Source organism: Lathyrus oleraceus, chromosome 3, assembly GCF_024323335.1.
Source record: "Lathyrus oleraceus cultivar Zhongwan6 chromosome 3, CAAS_Psat_ZW6_1.0, whole genome shotgun sequence".
NCBI lineage: Eukaryota > Viridiplantae > Streptophyta > Magnoliopsida > Fabales > Fabaceae > Lathyrus > Lathyrus oleraceus.
Window position 1 is genome coordinate 143,417,986 of NC_066581.1, and position 21,680 is coordinate 143,439,665.

Sequence of the window (21,680 nt, forward strand, 5' to 3'; positions counted from 1 at the left end):
CATTATGACAACCGATTAGAAGAGCTTGGCACACATATTTTTATATCAAATCCAAGCCAAACTTGTGCCTCAAGCAAATCAAATCCCAACTTTAATGAAGATTGCACAAGATCCTAAATTTTTTGGCTAACTAATTGATTAGAGCCCTTAGCTAATTGATTAACACACTTAATATGGAAAGATTTTGATTTGATTTTCAATCGACACAATCTACATTAAATGATTTCCAGGAATACACAATCAAATCTTCGGATGGAACACTATAAATAGGTATTCTTCTCCCATTCTTTTGCATTGCATATTCTTTTCAAATATGTGAGATTATTCTTACAAAATTATCATGATTCCCAAAAGGTTAAGCTTTTCCAACCCCTTAGTTGACTTCTTCACAACCAAAGAACAAGAAGTGAGATTTTTTCAAAGTTTTTCCAATCGATCCCTTGTAAGAATTCGCACCTTAGATCCAGAAGACTTCAAAGAATGCAAATTCTTTAAAACCTTCGAAGAACTCAACCTATCCTCCTTTCTTTGTATGCCCTTAAAAATGATATATCCATCTTTGGTAAGGATGTTCTTATCAAATCTTCGTACCAATGATGGAATACTTAGACGTGAAGTTAAAAGTCATAGGATAACTCTATCAATATAAGAATTTTAAGAGAAGATATGTATCCCTCATGAAGACAGGACCATCGAGCTTGAAGACAAAGTAACTAGATACAACTACAATATCGTTGCATCCTTTATTATGACGAAACCATCATCATCCATACCCCATCACTTCACTGATAGATACATCCACCCTAAAGGTCATATGACTCACTATGTGATTAATCAAAGTGGAAAACATAGTCAAGGTAAACTGGGCATAAAAAAAAACCATGTGATGGAGAGCAAGAAAGAAGAATCATGTCTTCCATATGGGAGTCTACTCACCAAAATCTTGGAAGATACATGATACAACTTTGTAGATGAAGAGTTCAAAGGAGAGACAACTATAATTGGATTTTTTTTACCATAAATGGAGGTTGAAATCATAAATGGAAGGATAACTGAAAAGCACCCATCAAATGAGAAGAAAAGAAAACACAAAAGTCAAGAAGTACCAATAGAATTAGACAACCCTGTTAACTCCATTCCTTAACTACCCATAATCGAGGACATACTCAAAACCATAAGTGGATGATATATGTAGTTAATGACAAGATTGACTGCATAGTACGACACTTCATTCCAGGACAAAGTCAACTACCAAATGACTTATTTTTATATGATGATCTTGATGAATAATAATCTCACCAATGTGTTTAAATTTCCTGTTATTTTCTACTTGCTTTTTGCATTTTCAATTAAGCAATTTAAATTCTTCTACTATTCAAATTCAAAACATTTTCCTTATGTAATTTGAATTCTTAGAAATGAAATGAGTAATTTTTTCCTTTATTTATATGATCTTAAATTTCCCTTGTTTGCATATTTACTTTCCGCAATGCATCTTTACCCGCCTTTTTGATTTTGACAAAGGAGGAGAAGTATACTCTCAGAGGGACTAAAGTATACTCTCTATTTAACTCAGTGGGTGCTTAATCACTCCAAATATATATGTATTATTTTCTTTTTCCACCTCCATTGAGAGATGTGTTGTCATCATAAAAAATGGGAGAATGTGGAACCTTATTTTGCATGGGATATCTTCTAACAAGGACAACATATTTTGTTGAAGTTTTGATGATGAAAACTTATTCACGATGTCTCCAATATCTTATACTATAGTCAAGCATAAGTTATTAATCAAATAAAAGATGCAAACCTAAGTATTAGGGTTTGACAGGCTTTACTATCCAATAAAGGCAACCAAATAGAATATAAGCTCCAGCCTCATCTCATATAAACTCAAGCAAGTGTCTACAAAAGAAAGCATCTTAAAAAGTCTTACAGTGAAAGGAATCCCTACCTTAGTTTGAGTGAATCTAATAAAGCAAAATGGCATTCTCGTAAAAGTACATGGAGAAAACACACACACACACACTAAAAATTATTTTCAAACTAATTTCTCTCAAGAAAATATTTTCTAAAATTTCTTGAGGTTGTGTTAGGTGAATTGAGAGTAGTCATAATTGTTATGGGTAAGGTTTTGCCTTTTCTAATCAATTAGAGCACATATCTAATCGATTAGATCAACTCAAAATTAAGCTCTAATCAATCATGACAACATCTTAATGATGTACAACAACTAGATATCTTTTCCTCCTTTTTGGAACTGGTAATTGATTACCATTGAAGTTTCTAATCGATTAGAATTAGGTTCCATTCGATTATATTGTCTTAAAATCGATTAAAACCAATTTCCTTTTTAAGCCAACATCTAGCCTATAAATAGAGGTCCATTCCCTCATTTCATTTCATTCAAAATTATGTTTTGACACTTCTCACTCTCTCCCTCTCACTCTGAACTTTTTCTTTACTTTCTATAAATAATATTTTAGTTGAAGTACTTATTTGAGAAAGTCATTTTGTGAGTGAGGAAAATCTATACTTCTGAAAGGGTAGAATTGTAAAACTCACCAAGGGAAAATTTGTATTATACCTTAGTAGAATATTATCTATTTAGGATTTGTTTGGGTTAAAATCTAAACCCATAAGCTTTTGAGTTGGGGATTGTATGATCAAATCTCTGTTTAGGTTCAAGCTCATCCCTTGATAAAAGCTTGACAAGTTTGAGATTAGCCCATGGTAAAATCTCATAGATTCTTGGTTAGCCCGTGGTAAAACAAAGGTTAGGTAACATCTTAGTCCATGATAAAAGCTTGGATAAGGTTTTAGATTAGACCGATATTAAAATCTCCCAGGTTCATGGTTAGCCCGTGCGAAACCAAGGTTTAAGGTTCGCGAGCTCAACCCGTGGTAAAAAAGCTTACAATGTTTGTTTAGAATCTTGGAGACTAACCACTCTAAGGTTCTTGTGGAAAGAAGACTAATCACTTTGATCTACCATTTGTGGAAGAAGGACTAACCATTTCAATCCACTTTTTGGAAGAGAAGACTCAAACTGCAAAATTCCAGAGTCTTGTTGTTTTTGGTTAGAAGTCAACCATTTTCCTTGTATAAGGGGGTTCACGAGTTTTACCTATTAAAAGCTCTCAAGATTTATTGGATACTTTCAAGATCTATTCTTAGGGAGAGGAGTAAGTTATTTTCTTGTTTGACCAAACCTCTATAACTCTTGGTTTTCATCTTATTGCTTTAACCCTTAATTTTCTGCAATTTATATTTTGCAATTTATTTTCCGCTGCTTAATACTCTAACCTTTTCAAAATATCGTTTAACTCTATTTTTAATCCGCAAAGTTTTCAAAACCATGTTTTGTGGGATCATACAATTCACCCCTCTTGTGTGGGAAATCAAATGTCTAACATATACTACCCTAAGCACAACGTTTATGCACAGAGTCTCTAACCTCACATGAGTTGGCCCTCTAACACCACCATAAACATTGTAACACCACCATACAGGGCCTCTCGTTGCTGCGAGCAAGCCCTGACAAGCCTAAACTGTTATAAACTCACTAGGACCTATGAGTATCCCCTACCCTTGTAGGGATACCACACACACCTATACTTTTTGAACAATAGAGATACATTATAAAAAAATGTGCAAAAATATTTTCAAAAATATCCAATTTACTTCAACTAATTTTCCATAATATTATAAAATTCCTAATTTTGTGTTTCTTCATATAGGGTGTGAATGTCACAAATAACGTTTCGTTTTTTTTGAAGTTGAATAACTTATAATAGTTTCTACGATAGTGATGGTATAAATTATACAAATTAGTTATGGTTGGAGATATAATGTGCATTATTTACAATGGTTTAGATCATTTGTTATCACTAGAGCTTAAACCACTCTTCACTATTTGTAGGTAATGTTAGAGATATAGTATGCATTATTTACAATGGTTTAGATCATTTGTTATCACTAGAGCTTAAACCACTCTTCACTATTTGTAGGGTCTTTCAGTTTTTTTGTAAAGTTAATACAATAATATTTTTTGTACAACATGAAGGTGGGAAAAACACAAAAATGGGAGGGCTTGAATGGGGTTCTAAAAACAATTTATTTTCCAACTCAAGAACACCATACAAAACTAAGAACAAATAGATACAAAACACAAGTATTTTTATCCTGGTTCGCTTGAAACTCAAAGCTACTCAAATCCACCCGCCAAGGTGATTTCTCCTTATACACAAAAACTTAATCCACTACAATAGACAGATTACAAAAATCACAAAGAATAACCATTTTTGTCTTCTTAAGGATCCTACTATACCCTAGTCTCCGTAAGGAATCACAAATAACAAGTTTGAATAAAGGTTTTGTGTTTAGAAGTTGCTTCTACACAAGCAAATTTTACATAAATGAAATACAAACACTTAAAGAAAAGTAGGCTCAAAGTTTAGAGCTTTTTCACGTAGAAAACAGTCTTGTAAAATTGTTGCAGTGGTCTTTTCTTCAAGTCTTTAATTCCTCTTTATATAGAATGAAAAAGAGACCGTTGGATGGAAGAATGAGGATACCAATAGAGCGACTGCCCACTGTTGGATTGGTGAAAGGAGTGATACAAAGTACTTTCATTTGCCCATGATATTGGGTAGTGGAAGGAATATTTGATTTGTACTATGTACTATTTGATCATGTATCCATTTTGATCTTATCTTCAAATTAATTGGCCTCTGATGAATAGTTGATGAAGCATGAAATGAATAAACATACAATTGGATTCAAAAACTTCAGAAACTTCAGTCAGAACCTTGACAGCGTCAACAGTCTGGCTTGAGATCTTCAGAATCTTTAGAATCTTCAGACTCTTCAGTAAGAACCTTGATAACCTCAACGTCTGGCTTGAGATCTTCATAATCTTCAGCTAAGTAACAAAATTTCATAAGTTTACCATTCTTTAGAAGCTTGATGATCAGAGTCACATCCAGAAGTAGAGGCAGAGAGAACGTTGCAGCAACAACATAGCGTCTTTTCGAAAACTTCTCAGGAGTGAATCAACACAAAAGCAGAAAGAACATTGCAACACCAACTTTACATCTTTCGGAACTTCTCACGAGTGATTAGCGCAGAAGCGGAATTCAGAACAAATGTTCAGAAACTGATAACGATACACGTCATAAACTCAGAAACATAATTGATTATTAAAGCTACACAATAACAAACCATTAAGGTACCAATATTGTTCTCACAAAAATACAACATTGTTATCGTTAAAACTCAAGGTATATATGCAGAACCAAATCTTGTTCTAACAATCTCCCCCTTTTGGTGATGACAAAATCGTGTATTTTAATGAACAGTTTTGTACAGGGTAATCACAGAAAGATGCATCTTACAGAAGCACAAAGCTCCCACTGAGATGTATAATCCTAAAAAGATAAAATCATAATGAAAAAGCACTTTCCTGGTTAACCTTTTTGAAGTACCAAAATGATCTTCCATCAGAATCTGATTTTTCTTTCAGAAGTTGCTTGAACTTATCCAGAGCACTGGTTTTCAAAATCAACATTCTTATGAACTTCACTTCAGAAGCTTGGTTGGACTCTTTTGAAGAAGCTTCAGAGCCTGGTTCTCTTTGAAAGATCTTTTAGAGCCTGGTTATGATTTCTTACTAAAGAGCTTTAGAGCCTTGTTATAAACCTTAGGACCTGGTTGAATAAATTTTGATTAACATGGAACTCACACTTCCTCAAAACTTGATGCCTAGTTATGATTCCTAGTTAGAATCTTTCTCAAACATCAAAGTTAAAGCTTCAGACTTAGAGAGTAGACCATTTCTTCAGAAACTGGTAACTTAAGTTCTGATCTGATAACCTTCAAGAGCTTCTGATGTTCTTGACTTTTCTTTGAAAGACAATTAACAAACTATTCTTCAAAGAAGTTGTTAGAAAAAGCATTAAAAATGTTTGGGTTCTGATTCACGAATATAGGTATATCCAAATCAATTATGTTTCTCCCCCCAAATACGTTTCTCCCCCTTTTTCATCGATCAAAAAGACATAGAAAAAAATAATGTAAAGAGACAAACATGATTTCATTGAATTGTGCCAGAAGGCATAAATAGTACAATCATGTTAAAAAGACAGAAACACAAGAACACTTGGACAAAATAAAAACACAAAAGTGCATAGACTATTTTGAAAACTACGGGTTTTGATTCTGAGGTGGAAATGTTGTTCAACATCAGAATCAGAAGCAATGTGCTCTGGGTCAAAGTTGAACAAGCCTTCTGGAGTGCCCTCAGACTCTTGGTTGCCAGAATCTCTCAAAGGAGATTTTATGGGTGTTGTATTCAGATTAGTTTAATGGGGAGCAGGAATATTTTATGATGGTGGGGGGAATGGATGAATTTGGTAATTGTGAAGGAGGTGGTGTTTGTGGTAACTGTGGTTGTTGTTGTTATTGGGTTTCAGAAATTGTAAAATGTTTTATAAAAGTTAAATTTGTAGGAGGTGGTTATGGAATTAGAATATGAGTGGGGAGAGTGTTATGAGATGGAGATGGAGATGGTTGCGTTGGTAAAAAACTTTCAGAAAAATGAGAATCAGAAATAAAAAGATTTATAGCTGAAGAAGGCTTACTAGGAATGGTTGCTTCAGAAGCTTTGGAAGATTTCAGAGCAATACCAGAAGTGTCTTTCAGAATCATTGCCTTCTGGAGCTCATTGAGAGGCACCTCATCTTCATCCAGAAACACATCTATCTTCTTCTTCTTCTTCTTCTTCTGCGATCTAAAAGATCCTTCTCCATGAACCTCTTTCTTTCTCTTTCCATGAACATCTGGTAAGTCTCTGGTAGGTTGAATGGATCAACCATTGGATATATTCCATCTTTGTTACACCTCTCAAGGTAATATTCCAAAACTTCTGGAGGATCAATCTTGGTGAAGATTGGGAAATTGTCAACCAAAATCCTTATTCCATATATATCTTCCTTTGAAGGAATATAATCTGGCTTGATGACCTTGGAGATCAGACCCATGTTTTTGAGATTCTTCCCCCAGAAAAACTTTCCAGCATCCTTGACAAGCTCCTTAGTTAAACCACTTACCAGAAGGTCATCCATAAAACCACTTTTAACCAGAAGGTCAGAAATTAACCTTCCATTTGAAATGAACCTTCCCTTTTTGGATTTACTTCCAGTTCGAGTTTCTCTTATAGAACCCTTGAGAAACTTGAACAAGATCGCTGGAAGAGCTAACTTGAACCCTCTTTCTAGAAAGAACAACATAAACTACTGATTAGTGTTGATGTAATCGGAGGAGTTTGTACTGGATCTGTGGTGAATGCAACCCAAAATTATCTTGAACCATACCCTAACTTATCAGTTAAGTCTTTTGTGCTTGGACCTTTGCCTTCATCAAGCTTATCTAAGTTATGAATAAGCCTAAGAGGGGGGTGAATTAGAACTTTAAAAACTTTATCCTGTTTTTGTGGATATTGGTTCTTTCTTTTCTAATTAGGTTAAGTGGTGAAAGCGGTAAAGTGCAGAAAACAAAGAACGCCGAAATTATGCTGGTTCCCCTTACAATCCGAGAGTACTCTAGTCCCCTTACAACATGTAAGAGATTTTATTATAGTTAGATCTTTCTAAACAAGCCTTTAACCAAGTTATCAAGAACAATCCTCTTGAAACTTGTTTCACAAGAAGAGAAAACAATCCTCCCTTTTCTTAAACCTTATCTCCAACAATCCTGGATGATAAGTAACCACACCTAATATAAAATAATCCTTGATACTTAGGAATTTACAATAATAATTTGTATAAGAAGTAAGTTTGTATAATGGACAAGATTTAATCAAATGATTAAAATCTTCTCTTTCAAAATATGAAGATTCAAGAACAAATATTCTCTAAGTTCTCAAAGATACTTGGTTGAATATGATATGAAAATGTATTTCAAAAAGTATCTTAGTATAAAATTCTCTTGAAAAAACATGCAGAGAGATTTTTGATTAGATTGAAAGAGGTGAATGTAAAATTAATTTTTTAATTGTATTTATAGTGATGAAAGCATCCTTTCAAAACATTATGGTAATGGTTAGATAAAGTCTGAAGAATTATTAGTGAAATGATGTGAAGATTTCCATGAAGAGATATGGTGAAATGGTGTAAAGAGTGAATGAATTCGTTTAAAATTTTTCAAAACTTAAACAGGATCAATTGATTGACATAAGGAAAAAATTGAAAAAATTAACTTAGACCAAACGATTTCTTCATAGTACCAATCGATTGGCTCATTAAAAAAACTAATTCTTTCAAAAATAGAAGTCCCATCCAATCGATTGTATCAAAACACCAATTGAATGGTGCATGAAAAGATGTTTAAAATTTTCTAAGTTAAAAACACCACAAAGATGCAATCAACCAACTTTTTATCCAAAACCAAAAATGATGTTATAACAAAGGTTTTAAAAAGGCATAATGCATGATCAAAAACTTTGAGCACTAAGAGTGTATATGTCAAGAAATTCATATACCTTAAAACTTGATCCATGAAAGTCTTGAACAAAGTTTTGATAAGACCCTTCATTTTCCTTCTTCTTTTGATATAGAGGTTTGAAATTAAGATATTGTCTTCATTAAAACATGTTGGAAGCTTGTCTTCACAATCTCCCCCTTTTTTATGATGACAACCGATCTTTATGTTTGAACACGAAACTCCCCATTTCTCTTGAAAGAAATGCTTGGGAAACTCCCCCTATCTATAATATGACTTGCTTTTAGTTTTCCTGCATTAAGTTAGAGAGAAAAGCAACACACAACCAAGCATGACTATATTCTCCCCATTTGGCATTATAAAAAAAGGGAAAACATAAATGACAAAAACTAGGGAATCATGAAAGTAAGCAAACATTTAGTACACAAAAGTTTAAACATTACAACCAAAATACACACATGTTGTCTTAAACATGATTAAAAGTACGAACAAAATAAAAAGCACGGTAAGGCAAGAACAAGAAGACAATATAAAGTGAGATTCAATCACATATCATTCCCATCAGAATTGGAACCACCTCCTAGAAAACCATCTTGGAAAATTTCCCATTGATCCGTCATTGACGATAAGTGTTCAATCTCTGACATCACATCCGTTCTGAACCTGTGAAGATAGTCCATGATCATTTGATTTGAGGGTTGTTCTGTTGGAGCTTCTGGAGGAGGGTGGTTTAGAGGGGGCTTTATTTCTTCATCACTATGAACCCCGTGCTGGTTTTCAACGACATCATTATCCAAATATTTGATCTCAGAAGTTCTTTGGTTGAAAATAACTCCCATTTGTCGGTTGATCCTTTTGTGATGATGCAGTATGATAGTTTGTTAATTGAGAAACATACTTCATTCTCCAAATTGACATTGAAGTGATGAAAAATCCTGGTTATAAAATGAGCATAAGGTAACCCATCCGCATGTTCATCATGTGACATAAAATGACATGTCCCCAGTCTAAAGTAATGTTGTTTTTGATAGCATAGAGAAGTTGTATTTTAAAATCAATGATAGTGCAGTGATTTGAATAACTAGGCACAAGAACATACACCAAAAAATAATGAAGCATTCTATCATCAAAAGTAAACTTAGCTGGTGACCAATAGACACAATCTGGAAGAGCTCATAAACTTTTCTTTCACTTGTTATAAATTTGTTCCTCAGACAATTTACTTAGACTATAGTAAAATGCATTCTTGTTATAACCTTCCCAAGGGATTGTGGTAGTTCCAGAAAACCTAAATCCTTCAGAGGGAATATCTAGAATAGTGCTCATATCTTTGGCAGTCATGGAAATTGGTACTCCTTTAACCACATAGGTTAATTTCCCCTTCTTCAAAACCATGTTGGAGTAAAAGACTTTTACCAGTTCAGGATAGAAATCAACAGGTTCCAAAATTAGAGTTTTTAAACCCAACTTCTCAAAGACAGTAGGAAAACTAAAAACTTCATCCGAAAATGATATAAAAGATCCATATTTGGGTTTCATAATCTTCTTTTGGTAAAAAATAAATTCATACCTTTCTTGTTGATTTTGAGTGGTAAAGAGCCTTGAGAGATCTAAGGGATCTCTGGAACTTGATGCCTTTCCTTTCCCCTTTTCCCTAAGTTGAGAAGCCATAGTTTTTCTTAGAAGGAAACAAGTTTGAAGCAATGGAGAAAGAAGATATGGGATTTTTCGGTTGCACTAGGGGAGAGAGAATGCTGAATTTTTTCTGTGAGTGAAGGTATGGTTTTATTTCCAAAGCTTAGCATAAAAGGTGTTATGATGGGTCAATGTGATTGGACCACACAATAAGAGTATTAAATGAAATAATAAAGTGTAATAAGTAGTATGGATAAGTAATAAAGATTAGTTGGTTTCACATGATACTAGATAATAAAACAAAAGTAATAAAGGAAGTTGAGAAGCCGTGTAGCAATAACTAATGAGAAGTGCAGACTGCTAAATATCAGAAATTACATGCGCATGCCAAAGCAAACTAAAAGCCAACCGATTCATCAAAAGAACCCAATCGATTGACATAACTTTGAAAACTAATTTTTGATGAAAAATATATTGGACCAATCGAATGATGGTTATGCACAATCAATTACTTGAAGCTTAAGAAATATTTTTTTTGAGGAAAAGGCATTGGGCCAATCGATTGATGGTATAACACAACCGATTGATTGAAGAAAGGAAAAGAGAAAATACTACAAGTATGAAACATATTTTATCATAAATTCACATAAACACATGTTTATCATACATTATCTCATATACCTAAAAATATTTCATACAGGAAAATAATAATAATTTCACAAATGGAATTGTGAAATTCATGAGAGAATTATATTTGGTAACAAAAACAAATTCAATCATATTATGAATGAGAAAATTAAATGAAGAGGAATGCATGTACCTTGTCAATTTTTATGAACGTATTCAGATAAAATTTTCAAGGTTCTTTTTTTAATTAAATTTCACTTTCTCCTAGAATACCGAGATCTCTTATGATTTTATAAAATGCATCTCTTGCCAAAGGTGTAGTGAAGATGTCTACTAGTTGATTTTGGGTATCAATAAAGGAGATTTCAATGTCGCCTTTGAAAACATAATCCCTTAAGAAGTGATGACGTATATCAATATGCTTGGTTCTTGAATTCATTATAAGATTCTTTGAAATATTGATTGCACTAGTGTTGTCGCACTTGAGTAGTATGCTTCCTAGAATCACACTATAGTCACAAAGTTATTGTTTTAACTGAAGAATCTAAGCACAACAACTACCGATGATAATATATTCTGATTTTACAGTGTTGAGATCCAAACCTTCTTGCTTTTTACATGACTAAGAAATTCGAGCTTTTCCAAAAATGTGACATGTTCCACTTGTGCTTTTTCTATCCTTCCTGCATCCTGCATAATCTGTATCAAAGAAACCAACAAGACTACATACACTCCTTTTAGGATACCATAAGTCGACATCAAATGTCCCTTTGAGATACTTCATTATCCTCTTCACAGAAGTAAGATGATATTCCTTTGGAAAAGCTTGAAATCGTGCACATAAACATACACTAAACATAATGTTAGGTCAACTAGCTATTAGGTATAGTAAAGAGTCAATCATATCTCAATATTTAATGATATCAATTGGAATTCCAGATTTGTCATGATCAATATATGTGCCTGATTCCATTGGAGTTGATATATCTTTGCAAGTATCCATATCAAATCTTTTGAGAAGCTCTTTGCAATACTTAGATTGATTGATGAATATCCCATTCTTTGTTTGTTTAATTTGCAACCTAAGGAAGTAGTTCAACTTACCCATCATGGAAATTTGAAATTCTCCTTGCATGATTGATGAGAATTATTCACATAAGGATTCATTTGTGGATCCAAATATGATTTCATCTACATAAATTTGCACTAAGATAGTATGATGGTTAATTCTTTTGATAAAGAGAGTAGTATCAACTTTACCTTTCTTGAAACCATGTTCGCAAAGAAAATTACTTAACCGATCATACCAGGCTCTTGGTGCTTGCTTCAATCCATACAAAGCCTTTTTGAGTTTGTACACATGATCAGGATGTTTGAAATCTTCAAATCTTGTAGGTTTATTTACATAAACTTCTTCAAGTATGTATCCATTTAGGAAAGTGCTTTTGACATCCATTTGAGAAAACTAAAAATTCAAAGAACAAGCATGAGCAAATGTCTTCTCAAACTCTATACCTTCCTTTTGATTATAGCCCTGGGCTACTAATCTTGCCTTGTTCCTTACAAATATACCATTTTCATCTAACTTACTTTTAAAAATCCATTTAGTGTCAATAATATGTTTACCTTTTGGTCTAGGAACTGAATCCCAAACTTTATTTCTTTTAAATTGATTTAGTTCTTCTTGCATGGCTAGAATCCATTGGTTATCATCTAAGGCATCTTTGACTTTAGATGGTTCGATTTAAGAAAGAAAATCCATATTAAGACAAACATCTTTAAGATATAAACAAGTAGATACTCCCTGATTTATGTCTTGAATAACTTTATCAATAGGATGATCTCTATGTGTTCTCCATTCTTGAGGAATATCCTTTTGATTTGACTCTTGTTGGATTGATTCCTCTTTGCATTCCAATTGATCATCTTTGTTAGCTTTGGTAGCATCTTCCATAGGAATTTCTAAAATATCATCATCATCATCACAAACAACTATATTCTCCTTAGAGGTGTTAGATTCATCAAAGGAAACATGCATTTATTTTTCTATAGTTAAAGTTATTTTATTATAGATCCTATAAGCTTTACTAGTAAGAGAATAGCCTAGAAAAATACCTTCGTCGGACTTTTCGTCAAACTTACCAAGATTGTCTTTGTTATTGTTTATGACAAAGCAATTGCATCCAAATATGTGAAAGTGAGCAATGTCTGGATTTCTTTCCTTGAAGAGTTCGTATGGAGTCTTTTTCAAAATAGATGTAATAATAACTCCATTACTTATATAGCATGCAGTGCTTACCGCATCTGCCCCAAAGTATTTTGGTAGATTTGAATCACTAAGAATCATTCTTGCAAGTTCTACTAGATGCCTATTCTTTCTCTCCACCACTCCATTTTGTTGTGGAGTCCTTGGTACTGAAAAATTGTGAAAGATCGCATGTTCTTCACAAAATTCTTTAAATGGTGAATTTTGGAACTCTCCACCATGATCGCTTCTTATGGAGGCAATTTTTAGTGATTTCTCATTTTGAATTTTCTTTGCATACTTCTTGAATGCCTTAAATGCATCACTTTTCTGCACTAAAAAGAATGTCCAAGAGTATCTATAAAAATCATCAACAATAACTAATGCATATACATTACCTCCAAAGCTTCATGTTCTTGATGGACCAAATAAGTCCATATGAAACAATTATAATGGCCTTGAAGTGGACACCACATTTTTAGGTTTAAATGTTGATTTGGTTTGTTTTCCCTTTTGACAAGCATCACATAATTTATCTTTGAAAAACTTTATCTTAGATAAACCAATGACAAGATCATGCTTGACTAGTTTACTTAAATGTTCCATATGAATATGACCAATTCTTTTATGCCATAGCCATAAGTTATTATCATTTACCATGAGACATTTTAATTTCAAAGATATATCATATAAGGAAATCATAAAAATATTATTAATTCTCTTACCTTTGAGTTTTACCTCATGAGTGGCTTCATCTTCAATCAAGCATTCATCCTTGGTGAACTTGATCTTAAAGCCTTTGTCGCAAAGTTGGCTTATACTAAGAAGATTGTGCTTTAATCCTTCAACATAAAGAGCATCTTCAACGGATGTGAAAGGAGGTGCTCCAACATTGCCTATGCCAATAATCTTTCCTTTGTTGTTGTCACCATAAGTGACATATCCCTTGGTCTTAAGCACTATCTTTGAAAAATTGTTGATATCTCTTGTCATATGCTTAAAACAACCACTATCGAGATACCATAGATTTGTAGTGTTCTTTAAGCAAAACTACAAAACAAATTAGGTTTTGTTAGGTATCCAACTTGCTTTAGGTCATTCATAATTAGTTCCTTTCTTGACCCACACATAATGCCCACTTGCCATAATAAAATTCCTTACATAGCAAGCATTAGGTGTGTGACCATTTATACCACAATAGAGACAATTAGGAATAAAATTACTTTTATATCTAGGAACATAAGATTTCTTCTTTACAAACCTTTTCCTTTTAGGATAATGATGAATGTTGTTTGCTTTGTTCACTCTTTCTTTATTGGAATTGTCACTAGCCTTAACAGAGACAGTTTTACTAGAACTTGGTTTATTAAATTTAGAATACCCAAGTCCATTTTTATCATTTGCATATCTTTGTTGACTAAGGACACCATCCAATCTAATTTGTCCTTTTTCATATCTTTCAGTGTCTCTTTTTTAATTGTATAATTTGGAAGGAGATAGATTCACATTCTTTGCATACAAAATTTTGTTTTTGTTAATTAACAAAGTTTTGTTTTTCAACTTCAAAATCTTTTTTCAAGGTGTCAATATTTCCTTCAAGAGATAGGATTTGTTTCTTTTGATTAAACACCATTTTATACAGAATTTTGCATTCATTTAGAAGTTCATCTATGGCCCCTTGTGCATCATTATCATAAATGGAAAATTCATTAATAACCTCTTCATCTTCATTATTGGAATGATGTGAAGCCGTCAAGGTAAAGTTTGCACATTCGTCACTTTCTGAGTTAGATGATGAACTTACGTCATTATCTTCCTATACAATGTAGACTCTTTTAGTTTTTGAGTCCTTTCTTCTTTTGAAGCCATTCTTCTTGGTGTGTTTTGGACAATTCGTCCTTATGCGTCTCTGCTTTCCACATTCATAACGCTGTACCCTAAAAAATTTCCCTCCCTTTTTCATCTTTTCACTTAACCCATGACTTAGGATATATATACATTCATGCTTCATTTATATGCATAATTCATCCATTAGTTGGTCACTACATATTCAAAGCTCTTGGCCTGTAAAGCTAGGGTTTAGGTGTGGATCAAGCTCCAAAAGTATGACTTGGTTATTCATCTGATCATGAGGGATGTAAAACCCTAATTGCCTGATCTTGGAGGTGTGGATTCAACAAGGTTTCATCAAGGCAACCCTCAAGGCTTTCCAACCCTAATTCTTGATGATTAGGTCATGAAGCTTTGGGGAATTCCTCTGGGCTTTATCTTGGCTACCAAAACCCTAATTGGGAAGGTTCATCCATTGAAGATTTATTTGTGAAGCATCATGATTGATTCAAAGACCTTGGTTGAAGGGAATTCCTAATGTAACCCTAATCAAGGAGGATTTGGTCTTAAGGTTCCTTATGGCTTGACTTTTCATCTAGATGGTCTTTAAACCCTAGTTTCACCCAATTCTTCCCCCATTGTGTGTTTGACACTCTTGCTTCGTCATTGTCCCCCATAACCTCTTGTCCTTGGTTCATTCATGTTTGTTTTTGGTTTGGTTCCATTCATTTGTGCTTAAGGCCATTTGTCCTAGCCCAAGTCTTTGGTCCTATAAACTTCCATCCTTTGCTTATATCCCGTGGCATTTCATTTGTACATTTTAAGTGCCTATCCCTTGATTTGCTTGGTTTCATCTAGTTAAGTCCATCCAAGTCCACTTCATGACATTTTCAGTGCTTAGTGTTTGGTCTATGGATCTTTGGTTCATGTTTATCATTGTCTATGCAAGCCAAGTTGATATATGTTAATAGTTTATTCAAGTCATTCATGTTCATCCAAAGTCTTTTTCATAGTTCATTTTAATCAATTTTAAATCATGTTCATTCAAGATCATTACAAGCATAAAATTCATCTTTAAACAAGTGTCAATCTCATTCATATACATCAAATTCCATAATAAAATGTCTCACTACATACAAAAATACAAAAGAATTACAAGTTGACCAAATGTTGACTTTGGTTAACAGTTAACTTTTGGTCAACTTTGACCAAAGTCAACCCAAATTCCCTTTTTATCCTAAGTCAATGAATGTCCAAAACTCAAGTTCTAATTTCACTTTCCATGTCCATTTTTGACCTTGACTTAGCCACGTGGATTTGGTCTTCCATGTTTGTAATCAACATGCCATGAACTTGGTTAAACTTGGACTAGCCATGATTTGAGCATCTTCACAGCCCTGCATTATACAATACATAAATTAGGAATGCATCACAACATTGATCCATCATAATACTTCACATGGTTACAATTGGAGTATCCAAGAAAATTAAGCTAATGACCAAGTGGAAACACTTTGACCCTAACTACATAGCCTTTGGTCTAGCATCCATCACAACCACATCATTTGCACCAAATGCAGCAGGTTCATGATAGTAGCAACATCATGCACCAATTAATCAAGGCCCTGCAGCTTTCTGCAATAACAGGCCATGCATATCAAATGACAAATGCTGATCTGTTGCAGCACCAAAGGCTTGTACATGTAGATCATGAGCCAGCTGCAACAATGAAGGACCATTCATCCTGATCAACATAACCATAACAGGGAGTGCAAAAACCTGCAATAATCACTCAGCAACAACTGTACAATTGGCCAATGTGAACCCCTGCAACTCATAGTAATCAAATAATGCACCTGTGTAAACTCTCACAACAGAGCAATCCAAGTGAATAAAATATGTACATGAACCATATTGTATCAGGACTTTGTTCAGGAAAACCATAAGCAAACCATAAGTGTTCCTCTACTAATGGAGATGTTGAGGTGTAGACTAACTTGAAAGTAGCCATTATTAATTGCAAAGAGCTTGGTGAAACAGTGATCCTACAAAAAAGTGAGCAAACATTAGCAAAAGATCATGAGGCATAACATTTTTCTCCATTGCATCCAAAACATAAATCAACGAAGAGGCCATCAAGAAATCTTGATAACATAACTTGTATTAAAAGGACTAACATAGAAGACCTGTGCCCATATCAAAAATAACCAACAAAACATTCTACCATTACCCTAAATAGCATTCATTCAAATCAAATTCCCACTAATTGTCGATTCTAACTAAAAGATCTATTTGTACCTCTTGGAGAAGATCTTGGATTAGATTCTACACAGTTGTCATCTTCCGTTTGTACCAGTAGAGGTCCATTTGCATTAAGTTTGGTCAAGGGATTGGGAGCTAGGGCAATGTTGGGTCTAATACCATTGAGAATACCTGCACAATTTGTAATGCATTCATTAACTCTGCATCATATTCATTGAACTTCAACAGGTGAGTGTAAGTGGTGAACAAATATATTCCTGTTTCAATCCAAATTTACCTTAACAATCCTGCAAATGCATTGGATAGCCAACTGAAGAGCTTAACCCATCCCTGTAAACAACAGTATGGTGAACAGCAGAATAAGGATAGCTTTGACAAACACATACACCAGAATGGAAGACATTGTTATGCTAGGTCATCATCAATAGTAATCACTTGCAGTCATGAGCATCAACCTTACCCTGCTTGAAGAAAACATTTTCTTGCAAGCTACCTGCAGTGAGCTTAGTGATCCAGCAGTCATGGCCAACATCCTGCAAGTCATCAAATACAAGCATCAAATTATCTTTTTGGTATGCACTAAGCCATTCAAAATAAGAGTCTATTTCTGGTTCATTCTTCAGCTAGGTATTTCTTTTGGCTAAAATGCATAGCATAACCAAGACAAGTGCACATAAACTCATCATAAGCAATAAGCACACTTGAAATTCAACAGACTGTTATAATAGGTCACCATTCAAAGCAAGTTCAAGATGGCAACCTACAATAGGCAGTCAAAGGCAAAGTGATGTCACTAACTAACTGAGTCCAAAAGCAATTAACTAACTGAGTTAACTGCTAACTCAGTGAACCAATCCCAACTAACTTCTAAACCTAAATCTAACCAACTTCTAAACCTGAGTATAACCAACTCCAAACCTATTCCAACCCAAGCCTAATCCCTATTTCAACCCATCACCATCATCATTCTACCACCTTTGGATCCCAATTCAGATTCTCATTCTCATTTTGCAAGACTTCCCAACCCCTCACCACACGCTCATCATGTTTGTGACTGCTAGAGCTTCAACATCAGAAGCCCTAATCAGTCGAGGTTTAACCTCTCTCACGACATAACACGATAGTTCAAAAGAAATTCTAAGAAGAAGAAGAAGAAGTGGAAGAAACAGACAAAGTAGTGATTCGAATCGCAGTACCTGGATAATTTCACTTTCTCTGGTATTTTCTTGGGATTCATCTTTCTCAGTTTCAACAAACGCCGAAGCACACCTCCGCTTCAAAGGCTGGTAAAAGCTATCGCCTTGCTTATTTCTCGTTGCTATGATGTAGAGCATGATGTGAGGAGCCAAACCCCTATAGTTTGGATTCCGTTTCTCTATGCTTTGACGTTCAATTTGGGATTTAGGGTCTAGGGGTCGTCTCTTATTTCTCTTAATTCTCTTGATTTGTGAGGAATTGGCAATAACTGAGTCTAGATTGGGATTCTGCAGAGTGAGGCGATTCCATTAGGTTTTGCTTTGTTCATTTTGAACTTCCTCCGCCGCCGGAGACGACCGCCGGTGCGGCGGAAGGTTACCACCGACCAAGATTTGAATTGAGCACTCACAACCTCTAGAGTCAACCAGTTTGAATCCTCTCCATGTGTGCGTTTGGGTCTGGGCTTTAGGTCACTAAGGCCCACGCTCTTCACACCCTCCTTTTCCATCCTGTGCCCCCTTGTACGAAGGAGTAAACTTTGGGCCTTATCCATTTGGCCCAACGAGTTGTTTGTTTCCCATACAAAAAATCCTACAAGGCTTCTCTCATGAAGCCTATATATGCTTCTTCCTGCACACTCAATCCAAATTGGTACCCCCAATTAGTCATACTTAGTTAACTTTTAGAATTAGGTTTAATCTTGGTAATTAATTAGATTTAGATTTTAATAAGAATAAATTAGGTTTTATTAGAACAATAATTGTTTTTTTAGAATTTAGATGAATTTCTAATTAATTAGGTTTTAATTGATTAGAATAGTTTTAAAACTTGATTAATCCTTTAGGTTTTAGTTAGAAATATTAGAATTTAAGGTTAATTAGATTTAGTTAGGATTTAGGGATTAATTGAAATTTTGTATAGTTTTTGGATTATTAATATAGTTTTAATTAGATTAGAAATTAGGAATATTTAGATTTTATTTGACTTTAGAATTTAGCTAATTTCTAACCATTAGGTTAAAATAGATTTTAGGACTTAATCAATTTTTAGGTTCTAGTTAGATTTTAATTAGAAGTAAATCTTTTGTTCCTAAATGAGTATTTTGTGAAATGACCATTTTATCCTTAGGGGTTTATTTTATCATCTTAAACCATATAACATGACACGATCCCTTAGGAATGACTTAGAGCTTTTAATCAAATATTCAAGGCATGATCCCTTAGGCTTAGAATGTTAATCAAACCACGACTAACTATAATATGATCCCTTAGATTAGTTTGATTAATTCTAACCATTAGTTTAGATTCAAACCAAGTTTCCCAATCAAATCAAACCCATTATTCAAATTGATCAAAAGAAATTTTGATCAATTAAATCCTTTGAACTTGTATGATCCCACAGTCTAAATTGAGTGACCAAAAGACCATTGGTCACTTAATAGGACTTTTTCTTCTAATCTGTGGAGCTCGAGGCCTCAAGTCAAGATCTTCAATCAAGCATCCTCAGTTATACCAAGCAGTGGATAATTTAAGATCATCAAAGGTGGAAACTTCAAGAGTTTGTAAAATCAAAATTAGAATCGTGTAGCATGAGCCTTGATCGGGAAAATAACAAGTGTACTATTTTGCCTTTTATAGTAATAATGGGGAAATTCCCCGAATGTCGATCTCAAGGACTGCAAGTTAATATTGAGTTTAAATTATCATTCAGTTAAACAAAAATTATTAATTTGGGTTTTAGGTGTAAAAATATAATAATAAAAGTAAAGGTAAAGAAGGATGAAAATAAGGGTTTATAGAGAAAAAGGAACAATGTCAGGGAAGGTGTATGATTTATCCCTGTAACAACTCTGAGTCCCTATTGCATCAACAAATATCAATTACTACCAGTTCTTAAGGGTATTTTCTCCCAAGTTCTTGGTGAGAAAACCTTTAATCAATCTACCCTAATTTCCATGTCCATAGCCAATTAGGGTGAAGTTAAGCTATATAATATCAAGAATACTCTGGTTCATACAGGATATCCCTAGTCCTAGGTGATATCTACTGTAGAGTAGCCTTACGAAAACCTTATCAATGGCGGTCCATCCTAATTGATAACCATAAATCAATCTCGATTGGTCCGAAAGAGAAAGCACTAAACACATCAAAAGGTTACCGTAAAAACAATACTATAAATGCAAATGTAAACTCAAATTCGTTACATTTCTAAATCAGGAACACCCCATAACATTGGGGGGTTTAGCTACTCATATTGTTTAAAAAAAATTCAAGATGAAAATTACACATTACAAATAATTGGATGACTTTGATCTTCAATCGCTCCCGCTCATGAAAACCTTCAGCTCTCCGAATTCCTTGATCTCTATAATACTTGATTGCTTCACAATACTGTATTTTGCCGTATTCCAAGATGATTTTTCCTTTGGCAGAAGACCCTCTTTTATAGTGAAAACTCCAAACAGCAGTTGGACATGTCCAAAATATCTCTGAAAAATCCCGACGAACAAAAGCCCGAGAAAAACTGAATTTTTGGGCTTGGGCTGACATGGCCCATGTCAGCTGACATGGGTGGCCGTGTCAGCCTACTGTCCTGGCTGACCCGCCCCTGGCATGGGGTGACACGGCTGGTGGAGGCGCCTGACACGGCCCGTGTCAGCTGACACGGGTGGCCGTGTCAGTCTACTATTTTTCTTCACACGTCCTTCCTTGCCTGACATGGCCCGTGTCAACTGACACGGGTGGCCGTGTCAGGCCTCCTGTACCGTAGTTTTCTGCTTCTCTGCTTTCCGGAATCTCGCATTGTCTCGTCTGAGTTCCCTGGTTCTTCTACTTGAACCTATCGGACAAAAACACAGCTATCCCACGCATAAAATCACTAAAATATAAGTAAAACATAACAATGATAAAAATGCTTAAATAAAATGACGGAAGTAAAACTAACTTGAAACGTATCATAAATGCTTGCACAGTGTGTCAAAAGCCTCTGTTTCATGTCAGATCAGTAACGAAAACTCAATGCAAATGGTGACTGATCAAGCCTTAAGTAATAGAGAAGGAATGGGAGTGGAGAATTCCTACCCACATTCTGAATATCTTTGGGTATGGGAAGAATGACCCAGCGCTCATCGTATTCACCTATATTCATAGACTTTAGCATAATTCTAAGCATACAATTGGCAAGTCTCTCTCTCTCTCTCACTCCCTCTTCACAAAGCAATGCAACAAGCAAAGACTACATCAACAACTTATCAATTATGATTCAAGTGGTACGACACGAGCCTTAAGCAATGGAGAAGGAATTAGACTTGAGAATTCCTACCCCCATTCTGAATATCTTTGGGTATGGGACGAATGACCCAACACTCATCTTATTCACCTCTATT